The 12,265-nt window shown below is 42.2% G+C and overlaps 1 protein-coding gene across 6 annotated transcripts in view; it reads left to right on the plus strand.

Annotated features, from left to right (window-relative positions):
• FAT1 (FAT atypical cadherin 1) overlaps window positions 1-12,265 on the plus strand; it is a 122,993-nt gene that overhangs the window by 4,362 nt on the left and 106,366 nt on the right. The window contains exon 1 of one of the 6 annotated variants that reach the window (XM_029226369.1): window positions 4-169. The exons of 4 other annotated variants lie outside the window; for them this stretch is intronic. The gene's annotated coding sequence lies outside the window, so the exon portion shown is untranslated. Of the gene's footprint in view, window positions 1-3; window positions 170-605; window positions 711-12,265 lie in introns of those variants that run through there. One more of the 6 variants, XM_029226370.1, reaches the window with a different exon arrangement.

The following is a 12,265-nucleotide window of genomic DNA, read 5'->3' on the forward strand; positions in this document are numbered from 1 at the left end:
CCTCAGAGCGGGGCGCAAGGAAAGCGAGGGCGGGCCGCAGATACCATGTGGCCCTGCGGAGCCAGTGAGGCCCCGGACCGACCCGGACCCCGCTCGGGGGCGCGCTGAGGCGGCGAGGTGCGCGCCCCCGAGAGCGCCGCCGCCGCCGCCGCTTCGGGCTAACTTTGCTGTAAGTTTGAAGGAAACCAGTTGGGGCTTGAGGGCGGTGGGCGAGGGGCGCAGCGGCGCACTCGGTGCCATTGCGCGGCCGGGCCGAAGCCGTATGTGCCCGCGGGACGAGCAACTTGCTGCCGCCGGGTGACGGGCTTCCGGCTCGTTGGGAGCTTGCCCCTCACTGTCCAGTCCAGGACCGAGCGCCTCCCGGCGCTCTGGGGACGGGATGGAAAGAAAGAGACCCGCCAGACGGTGGTGGTGCCGAGGCCCCTGCCCACTTGGAAAGTTCAGGGCAGGCCCTGGATTCGGGTGGGTGGGCGGGCGGAGGCGGATGGGCGGGAGCGGTTAAGGCGCGACGTGACCCGAATGGTAATTACCTACCCGACTGCTGCTGCGAGCTGGCGGCGGCCCCGGCTGCACCGGCTCTGGCCCCGGAGCCATTGCTGGAAATCAAAGCGGCAGCCGCGGCGCGGGGTTCCCGGCGGCTTCTGGGCGAGAACTTCCGCCTCGCCCGGAGCTCGGAAACTTAACACGCGCGTTCCACTTTCTTCTCTCCGGTAACACGCGTGCCTGTTAAAGACTTATCTGATCTCGCTCCGCGGCTAATTTCTTGCGATTTGTAAGATATTCACAGCGTTGGTGTGATGAAAGGAGAGGCCAACTGCTAAGGGATGGGATCTTTGAAATGGAGTCACCGAGTTCTTTTAGATGTTTTGTGCCCTGAAGGAGTGCTGTCCTGAGGTTTGAGTTGTAACTGGTTGAATGTAGTTAAGCATAGGTGAGTGATAAATATCGGGGCTAAACATTTGCAACTGTGCTATCCGTTTGTTTCTTTTTTGGAAGAGAAACTTCTAAGATCTTTTTTTTTAAGAGATTCTGGTTCTTCAGTGCTTTTTCTTTCTCTAAGTGCTTTCCTCTAGGAAGCTAACTTTCTGTTGTCTCTAAGAATTTTTTTGTTCCCACTGATGTGAATTGCGGGACTTTGAAAACAAGGACGCAATTGTATGCGTTAGGAAAGTAAACTCATAAATATTTTCTGTGCAGTTAGAGGTTTTTTTTTCCTTCATGTGTCTGAACTATGATTTCATTAAATAGCTTTTGTTAAGCAACTCCTATTTACAGTGACAAATCGGAAAAAGATTTAAAAGGCAAACGATCTTCAGTTATTTATGTATCTTTCACAAAAGCAGATTCTTGAGGCGTCATACATTCAGAGATAGGTTTCAATAGTTTAAGATAGCTGCACGTGTTAAAACTAGGTGATGGTGATGTTTTTTTCATGTTACTCTTAGCGTTGTGGTTATCCAGCACATCGAGTTACTGCAGTTACTCATAGAGTGTGTTTCTCCAGGTATATAGGTTAATTCTGATGTTTGGCTTTGTGTTTTAGGACAGCTCTTTGGTTCCACAAGTGGAATTATTATCCCCCTTTCTTTTCTATGTACTTAAGCTTTAAGATGGGTGTAAAAGTGCTTAAAACATTACATAATTTTTAAAAACAACGATGAATATAACTCAATTATGTCAAACATGGCATTTAACACGTTCATAGTAGGGTTTGATTTGAATAAAGTGTGCATTTGTGTACCCATTACTTGAAAAATGAATATCTTAAATGAACTAATTCTTTGTCACTCTGAAAGGAAGTGAAGTTCTTAGAGGACTTCATAAAAATCTTTCAGGCCACCTGCATATCTGTTCATTTGTATCTTTTAATTAGTCACTAGAAGTACACCTAGTGGTTTTGCACCATGTTAGTAGACCATTTAAATCCATGTTATGGTCAGGTGCCAAAAGAGGAATCTAAAAATTATATGCAAACTACTACTGTTTTCCTCCCCCTGATCCCATGCCTTCCTAGTGTATGTCTTTAGACTTAGCTCTCAAGTTGTCTCCGAAGTAGTCATTTCTTTGAACGCTAGAAGTGAAAGGGATGTTACAGATTATTTTAACTCCTTTAACAAGTCTACTGCCACCTGTTTTCCACCCAAATTTTGCAGATTTTACATAGAATCAGTAAACTAAATCAAATTCAATGCATTATTGTTGCATTAAATGTTGTCTCCATGGCCTAATTTGTGGCCTAAAGGACCTGATTTAATAGCAGGAAGCCATAAGGCCAGGTGTCTTGTTTATTAATCTTTATGAGTGGGAAACTGCAGCAGGTAAGCTTTCTTTTGACCAAATTATATAGTTGATGAAGCCAAACTGTGTCTTTTTGTCTCACCTAATTGTTTAATTTGCAAGTGTTAGTTTGTCCTTAGGCACTGGTAAGGAGTTTTTGAAATGAGTGATGCAGGCAATTCATTTAACCAAGATCAGAAAGTTGCATTTTTTTCTCTCCTCAGGTCTGGGAGGAACTTTTTATTTCAAAAATGTATTCAATCAGATGAGGAATCTGTATATTTCACATAATAAAGTTTTTTAAAAAATGATCTTTTCCTTAAGTCCCAGATTTAAATATATTGCCAAAATTCTTGCTTAATTCCAAAGGTTTATTATTTATGTGGAGATAAATCTGTAATTAAATGTCTTCTATAGACCACTTAGGAAAATCGGTAATCATTTAATTCTTATCTTCGTAAAATATGCAAGCATAATGCTTCATAGTAAGCTCTGTAGTGGGGACGCTGATCTGGCATCGCCTGTAGCCACTTTGGAAGTATCTTGAGTTGGTTGATGACCTCTTTTTGAGCTGCTGGAAATTAGAGCCTTCTGCAGGGCACCCATCGGCAGTGTTGTTACTGGCCTAGTGGTTGCGCCTGGATTTTCTGTTAAGTTTACAACGATGGATGTATTGTTTTCCCATGTTATCCCTCCTTATCCCCCACCCCCTCCCACCCATCAGTCCTGCCTTCCGTTCTCCATTGCTAATCCTCATCTATCTGTCCATTCATGCACCCAACAACTGTGGATCTCCTCTGTGCCAAACACTGGGTCAGATGCAATAAACAGTGGTGAACAAAGCAGGGTTCCTGCTCTCAAGAAGCTTACAGACCAGCAGGAGAGAAGGACAAATAAACAGTTATCTCCAGTGTGGTAAGAGAGACCCATCTGGGTCAGGGTAGTTCATCATAGCACCTCAGTGAGCTAGGTGGATATTAGGATAGGGTGAGGTCTGGGGAAAGAGTGAATCAGGAGGCAGTGATTCACGGAGAGGAAATACACGTAAAGCAAGTTGTAGAAACCCTTGGTGTTGTGACTTGATTTGTGGTTTGATGAATGGTGAGAAAAAAGACCTGAGCACACCATGTTATCTTTCGGAAAAGGGTTGGTTGGTTTATCATCAGTGTTTCTTTAATCCTTCTTTCACGTTTCTTATGGCTTGCCTTTTTTTCTTTGCGTAGGGAAAACAGAAAATCTATGACCTGGGCTCACCTTGGCTTATAAAGATAGGGAAGATAAATTTTATGGAGGTTAAGAAGAGAGGAAAGAAAGAAATGTTGAAGAGAAAGGTGGAAATAACGAAACTGTGTGTGATGAGTAAAGGGCAGGAAAAAATAAAATTGGCACGTTTGCGTTGTCTTTTCAAAGAGAAAGGCGGCGATGCTGCAAGTTTAGAGCCTCCGCCACTAGGTGGTGTCATGGGCTCAGGACAGCTTGGTGGTTTCAAGACTGTGGGAAGGACACCTTTTTGGTTTGAAACAGAAGTAATATGGGAGATTAAATTGGGAAAGTAGGTAGAGGTCAGATTGTCAGAGATCTCTAATACAAGATTAAGAAGGACGTACTTAATCCGAAGGATAAGGGGAAACACTGAATATTTCAAACTATCGAGTGACATTACAAAGAAGTTTTGATGAGACTAATTTCATTGCAGTATGTAGGCTAAATAGTATGGGGGCAAGAAAGCAGGAATACCAAAAGGCGGTTCACATGCTGTGCCTGAACAAATACAAATATGAACCAAGTGGCAGCAGCAGAAATGGAAGAAGAACAGTTTTGAGAAATTGAGAAATGAAAAAATGTCAAGTCTAGATGACTTGAGATATGGAGGTTTGACAGTTAAGATAAAAAGTCATAGAAATCCTGAATTTCTGGAGTGTGTGTGTGTGTGTGTACAAAGAGAGAGAGAAAAAGGAGGTGGGGAAAGAATGTGTATCTGTGGAGGGTAGAAAGCTGTAAAGATTTTAGTCCAGTCTCTAGTTTTTCAAATAAAGAAATGGAATCCAAGGACTAATGAACTCCCTTGAAGTCACACAGATGATTAGTGACAAAGCCTGGGCTAGATCACAGGTTTTATGACTGCCAGCTGCTTTTTTAAATTTGATTTCTTAGATTGCAAACTTGGTGATTTGGGAAGTGGTGAAACTCTTCAAGGACGTAGGAAATCACTCTATCTTCAGTGGAATAGCTATTATTTTGCAGTGGGAAGTGGGTGAAGACACTGTATAACTTAAGTCTGAAGGTATCCCTGGGGTGGGGGAAGTTGTTCCATGGCACTTGTTGGAGGTTAGGGTGGAATGCAGGCTTCTGCCGTGATCCTTTATGATAAGGGCAGAGGGGATGATGTCTTTAAGGGTAACAATATGTGTGTGTGTGAAAAGAGTTGAAAGAAATTTGTAGTGACAAACTGGAAGGTGAAAGAGTTGGTGTAGCTTATAAAAGGGTATTGGAGAGAATCAGGAAAGTTTAGTGCTGTCCATCCTTTACACGTTCTGTATGGATCACCTCTTTGTTTTAGGCAGTTTGTGACAGTATGAAGGACACATACGGGGGAGGAGGGTGAGTAGTGTCAAATCGGAGATTGTCAGGGAGGATGAGTACTGAGAAAAAGGCATTAGTTTTGACATTAGCCTTTGACACCAGAAGAAGCTGCTTCTGTTGCCTGGGTGGATCTGAGGTCATGTGGAACAGTTGAGGGTAGAAACAACAATGTCTTTAGTGGAGGGAGTTCTAAGGAAGTCAAGGTAGCACTGAGAAACTACTCTTTGCAAACATAAGAAGGTGAGAAATAGGCTGTTGGCTTGAAGGAAGTGCAGGTTTGAATGAAAGCTATTTTCAGTGGGAAAGAACCTGTATGTATTTGTGGACTGCTGAAGGCAGCTGCAGCAACGGCAGTGACTGGGCACTTGAGTGTGAGGGACAATTTAGGGAAGAGCTGCAGGAGAGGCACAGTTTTATGGCATCAAGGGTGTCTTTATTTGTAGCTTGGGTGGGTCGCATCTCCTCGGAGATGTGGGAGGAAGAGAGAGGAGGGGAAGAGAACATTTTAAGGAGAGGAAGTGGGGGGAGTCTCTACCACGACTTCCACGTACCTACTATACGTGGAACGTTCACTTTCCTGATCCCGTATTTAGTGAAAGGCCGAGGTTTGTACCTAAATACAAAAGGGAGCATCATAATTTGATCCATAATGAAAACTGTACTACTTTGGGAGTGGAAGAGTGGCCAGTATTAATGACTGCCAAAACATCATTTAAATGATTTCTATTTGCAGAGAAAAATATATTAGGTGAAATGCTCTTATATCACAAGAGGGTAAACAGTCTGTTTATTGAGCTTCTCTGTGGGCAAAGTTTGCCCTGGAGTGTGGGTGAGGAGAAAGTGGTTGGCGGGATGGGTAATAACGGAGAGTGGTCATGTTTTGGAGCGCTGAAAGAGGAGAGACTAGCACAGGGATGCCTAGTCTAGCCAGAAATGTACACACAGCCCTTGTTCATTGGTCTTGTCTTTTATGTCACAATAAAACAACAACTAGAAACAGTCCTCTTCAAACTACCCACAGGCAAGTTTTATAGGTTCATTGAGTAGGTAAATTACATACTAGAGTTTATATGGAGGCTATTTAAAAATTAGGAAGTCTGTTTAACTTAAGGGCAAGAAAACTTCCAAAAAATTATTTCGAATTGATTAAATCATGTTAATGCTGAAGCTTTTAGGTTCTGCAAAAGAATTATGTGCCGAGGAGAGGGATTTGCAGTGTGTACTGTCAGTATGAATAGCTTGAAGACTGTTCTCAGTTAAATTGGAATCAGTTGTTGATCATTTGAAGGCAGTATTTAAATTAAGTCATTGCTGGAGTAATCAGACTTACTGCAGCTCCAATCAAAGCTAACAACATACAGAGTTAGCAGAAGCAGTTAAGTGATATATACCAATCCTGAGCCTGCTGTTCAATTCTGGGTTCATAGTGCCACCCACCCCCATTTTTACTGAAAAAATGTATTAAGATGGCTTAAAGAGATTTAGTATGTACCCAGAAATAAACAAGATCTACCCATTAATTTTTCAGTGTTAAGAATGAAAGCTTTTAAAAGTACTGTCTATGGCTATTATAATTTATTAGAAAAATGCAGGGGGTTTTTCTGTTGTAAATGTCACCTGGAAGCTGTGAATTGGTTATAGCTGAGTAACAAGCAGGCTTTCTAAGACAGACACAGTACTCTTTTTTGACTCCTGTTAAGTGATTTTAGAGGTCATTAAACGTTTATTTAATATACAATATTTTTAAAAAGCAGGAGCCATTTACATTTCATATTGTCTTTTAACAACTTTGTGACAATTCTCTTTGAAAACATAGTCATCTCCCTCATGATTTAGACATCTCTAGAAAGTACTTTTAAAATGTGACGCTATTCAAGCCGAACATTAAGCTCTAAATTTCAGTAATAAGTTCAATTCTAGTGACGCTCTCACTAATGTGGATACAAAATGGGAGTATGATGAGGGAAAACACAAAATACTTGAATATTTTTGTGTATTTTTATTATCATATGTAGCATGGAGAGTCTGATACTGTTTCCCTCTTGGATAGAGAGCTGGAATGACTAATGGCGTGTGTAAGAGTTGCGACTCTAAATAATAAACATACATTTAATAGAATGTATGCATTGTGTAATGCAGTGTCCCACCTAACGCCCTGTCTCAAGCATCTGAAACGTCTGAACCTTCAGCTTTAGATCTAAATGTTTGAACTTATGCAGTTGTGTTCTCAGCACGGGGCTGTGTTCTGTTGTGTGAAGCCTGTGCGGCCACAGATTGGAACACTTTACATGAAAGTCTCGCAGATGAAGAAACATGAGCATATTAATATCTGACTTCTACCAGAAAAATGATCTTTCTCTCTTATTTATGGATTTTCAGAAATCTGTACTAAAGATATTTAAGCTTTGGACCTGAGGCCCTTTTCCCTAAAGGCTGAACTAAGTAAACATTTTTTGTTTTCACTTTGGAAAATGCACAGAAGAAATCCTGGATTACTGTAAGTTCAAGTAGTGTGATCACCTTCTAAATATCAAAGTGTAGCCTTCGGGTAAAATGGTTTCTAGAGTTTAATTTTCATAAGCGTGAGCACTAGGTAATAATGTACTTTTTTAGATGAAATGGTATTAGTACCTTTTTAGGATTTGTGTGTGTGTGTGTGTGTGTTTCCCCTGCTTTACTGTTTGTTTTGCATAGAGTTAAGAGCCATAATTTTTCTGGCATTTTAAGGTGAAACGTGAGTTCACAGTTCTCGGGTAAATTACTGTAAGGTTAACAAGATCTCCTAGAAAGTGGAATTTTTTTCTGATCAAAAGACTTGCATTTAATAATTTAATTACAACGGCATTCTGTTAGCCAAGTTTGCAGAGTAAATTCAGGGTTTTAAGAGGTCTCAGTTATGAATGTGGTCGAAAAAGTTTATTCCAGCTGTGATGTGTCCCGTGAGAAGAACCGTGCATGGTGGGTGAGTTGTGAAGGGTGAGCCAGGTGTTTGGGAATCCAGCTGTGAGAGAAGTGGGTGGTGGCAAAGGCTGCAGGTGCTGCTGAGGGATCCTCGAGATGCCGTGGGGAGGGAACAGCTGCAGTGGTTTGCCATGTTGAGCCTTCTCCTTGTGCCCTGGGGGTGAAGGGCGTGCCCAGGGCACCAGTGGTGGTGGGAGTAGCATGGCATCAGCCAGTATTAATGGGTCATTTTCAGGGTCTCATGTTAGGCTTCAAATGTTCAGAAAGATTGGTTTGCTTACCATTGTCATTGTCACACCACTGTTTCTTGCTTCTGCCCCAGTGGCTGCTTTGTCTCCCTTGCTGGTTCCTCTCGTCTTCTGTCTTCTAGATCTTGGGGAGTAGCACGTCTCTGTCCTTGGTTTTTGTTTCTTGTCTCTGTGCTCTCTCCGTGGGTGATCATTTAGTTCTGTGGTTTTAAATGTAGCGTCTTCCGTATTCTGACAACTCTCAAGTTTCTCACTCCACGGTGAACCTTTCCCACACATCTAACTGCTTACTTGAAGTCATTACTTGGCATTTCTACCTTAACATGTCTAAAGCTTAACCCTCGATCGTACTCCCTAAAATCCGTTCCTCCCTCAGTGCAGGCTTCCCTCTCTTGTACCTGACCTCTCAGTTCTTGCTCAGCACGTGACCTGTGGAATCTTCTTTGATGCCTCTCTCTTTCTCTCCTTCCGCCTCTGCCCTCCAGTTCATCAGCTGGTCCTGGAGTAGATCCAAAATGTCACCCTTCTCCCCACCCCCACCAGGACCATTGAGGCTGAGCCACCGCAGTCTCTCACCCATGCTGTTGCAGTACCTTCTAACTGGTCTCCCTCCAGCTTTTGCCCTGGCTGCCCTCCCTTCTCTTGTCCACCCCGGTACCAGAGCAGCCCTTTCACTTTAGGTTCAAGCATGTCACTCCCCTGTTGTTTTATTTGTAGGAACATCCGACGTCCTTCACCCTTCATCCATGAGGCCATACTGCTGAAAACAAATGATAAAGACATTAGGAGAGAATAGACAAATCTCCCTTACAGAAGAACTCTAAACAATTTATGTAACATAACTCTCCACCCCTAAGTGTGGACTGCACGTAGCGACTTCCTTCCAAAGGGCACAGTAGGGGAAGGGGGCAGCAAGTACCCCGCTGCAGAGAAACCCGACAAGCGCTGTTTCAACCCAGTGAACAGGGTCAGCATCAGCATCGATGTGATGTGATGAAAATGGCACTTTACCCCGTTCTCTTCCTCCCCTCAACGCATAGCCCCAGTCTAATCATGCGGAAAAACATCAGACAAATTCCAGTGGAGGGACGTTCTGCAAAATACCTGACCAGTACTTCTCAAAACTGTCAGGGTTATTGAAAACAAGACAAATCAGAGAAACTGTTACAGTCCAGAGGAGCCTAAGAGAACACGATGACTGAATGTAATGCGGTTGTCTTGGCTGGTATCCTGGGACGGGAAAAGGGCATTGGGACTTAGTGAATTACAGTGTATCTATATTATTTCATTAGTTGTGACAAATGTACCATAGTAAGGTGAGATGTTAACAGTAGGGGAAACTGTCTTTGTAATTTTTCTGAAACTCTAGAATCATTTTAAAATGAAAAGCTTATCTAAAAAAGGATCTCCTTTATTGCTCTCCGCTCACCCACTGTGCCAGGCCACCACGGCCTTTCTCCTTGTGGCGCCTCTAACTAGTACTTCTCTACTGGAGATGACTGAGCTTCAGGGGCCATTTGTACTGTCTGGAGACATTTTTAGTTGGGGTTGGGGGGAAGAGAGGCTGCAGGCCTTTAGTTGGGTGGAGACCAGGAATAATACTAAATGATGCCTAGGACAGCTCTCCAGGCTACGCACCCCGTCCCCCGGCCAAGAATCATCTGACCCAAGTGTCAATAGTTTTGACGTTGAGAAACTCTTGTCCTTTTTCGGGGCCTCTCTGTCCCTCCGTGTTTCTGGCTGCAGTCTCCATTTCTTTCTGCTTTATTTTTCTCCTTAGCCCTCATCATCAGCATCTGATGGACTCTTTGTTTCCTTGTCTCTCACCAGGAAATGTATCTTCCATGAGGATTTGTTAGTAGTTTGGTTCACTTTTGTATTCCCAGCATGTAGAACTGTTCCTGACATGTGGTAGGCTCTCATTAAATGGGTGATGAATGAATCAAATGACCAAAGAAGTGAATTAATGATAAAGATAACATATATATATATATATATATATACTAAAAATTCAAATAGTAGAGAAAAATGAAAATGTGAACATTCCCCCAGCTGCCTGTCCTTCAGAAGTTACCACCATTAACAGTTTACTTCTTATCTGTCCAGAATTTTTTGGTTCATTTTTAAGCACATCCATGAACTATGCATATAATTTATCTCCCCTCCCTTTTTGCAGACATAAATGGGATCAGTTTAGTTTTTCCACTTAATGTATCTGGACATCTTTACATGTCAGTGTATAGAGTGCTGTCTTATTTTTTAAATTACTGCATAATATTTTATATGTAGAATTAAGCAAAAATATTTTAATTGCTTGCAATAGAATCCTGGTTTAATACTTTGTTGTAAACTGGATACTAGTAACATTATGTTTCCTAAAACAGAAAGTGCTTGTGCAACATCATCTTTTCAATGCTTCTTTAAGACATTTTCTTTACATTTTATCCCTGGTTTGTAAATGCTTCAGTACCAGGATCTTTGCCTTTTAAAATAGTCTTTAACTCCATGTACCTAGCACAGTGTGTCTGCTAGCAGGTTCTTAATACCTGTAGGTTGAATTCAATCATGAATCAGAGTTTTCACTTGTTTTGATAAAATTATCGGTTTGTTACATAATCCTCAAATTTCCCTGAGTATTAAAACTGTTGACCAAATTAAGAGATAGTTTTGGGAAAAGATTGTCTTCTTATTTTGTTTAAATCTTAAATGTTGTTCTAGAGGCCAAAAATTCTGTCTCATTTCCTGACTTTATCTGCTGAGAAGTCATGGTTGCTAAAGCACAAGTTAGGGTGCCCGACTTGGACAGGATTCAGTACCAATTAAGCTTCTCACTGCCTTCAGCATATCAGGTTTTTTCTTTTTTTCCTTAATGAAATGATTAATGGGCAAAGTTGGCAGTTGGCTGAGTTAAGATACTGTAAATTAAAGTTGCCATGCTAATTTCCCTTGGCTGTTTGGCCAGCCCTTCAGTCTGCTGTTTCTCTTACCTTGGGGAGCAGTCCCGTTTCCCGAATATTCATCTGAGAGGTCCTTTGCCAGGGCTGCAGCGCTGTCCTCTTCTGACCATGCTCGGACGTTTGTGAAGCTCCGTTCATTTATGAGGTGAATTACGTTGGCATTTAGGGGAACAGCTGCTCTGAAAGCGATTGTCCTCCCCCGCCAGGCCTCAGCCCAGTGAACTGCCTGCCTTCCCACTGGTTCAGGGTACCCCTTTCTCACATGTCCTCTTTCCGCCCACCTCACCCTTGGACCTCCCTGCAGTGCCTTCCACCTTGCTGCGTTGATTGGGCCCCTCTACGCATGTTTGCTTAGATGATTTAGCTTTGTGCGTGTGTCTTGTGTTTGGGTGATGGGTTGTTCAGTGCCCCGAAGACAGCGGACCCTCTGTGCACTGGCTGTTGGCAGCAGTGGTGATACAGCAGTGATGTTGCCAAGATTTGTGTCCCTGGTTTAGGGAGGGCAAGTTCTGTTTGACATCAAGCTCTTGCCTTTCCTTTTGTAAACTGACTGTTTGGGGCTCAGTTTGTTGGTTCAGAAATGACTTCAGTATTAAACTTGGTGATATATTTATTTTAATACCTTTAAATAGTTAATACAGTGCTAAATGAGATAGTAAACCCTTATATTATGTAGGGAGTCAACTTAATCATTCTTATAAAGAAATAATATAATTTCAGGATAAATTTCTAGGAGAGATTACAAGCTATCATTATGAGAGGTTATATAAAACCACTGTTGAGAGTTTTTTTGGTTGTTAGCTGTCCGAAGTGTCCCATGCTCAGGATACTGTAGTAGCATCAAGTCTGTGAGCTTTTGAGCACTTCATTTATTATATACAAGTAAATGGAAACAATGTTTACTCCCTTTTTTAGCAGTGGCTTATACTTGCCTTGAAGATTGAAGTGCAGGAATACAATGTAGTTGTTGCAGCTGGAAGACCTTCATCTGATGCTCTTTAGGATTCTTTGAGTCATTAAAATAAAAAAAATTGTTCTTAAACTTAGTAATTCTAGAAATATTAGCAATATTGATACTTATATTGGAAAACTATTGCACTTATTCATATTCTGTATAGATGGAAAATACTTTATTAAAATGTGAGGTCTGGGCTTCCCTGGTGGCACAGTGGTTGAGAGTCCGCGTGCCGATGCAGGGGACACAGGTTTGTGCCCTGGTCCGGGAAGATCCCAGATGCC

Source organism: Monodon monoceros, unplaced genomic scaffold (assembly GCF_005190385.1).
Source record: "Monodon monoceros isolate NGI ecotype Baffin Bay Population unplaced genomic scaffold, NGI_Narwhal_1 Super_Scaffold_17, whole genome shotgun sequence".
Classification (NCBI taxonomy): Eukaryota; Metazoa; Chordata; class Mammalia; order Artiodactyla; family Monodontidae; genus Monodon; species Monodon monoceros.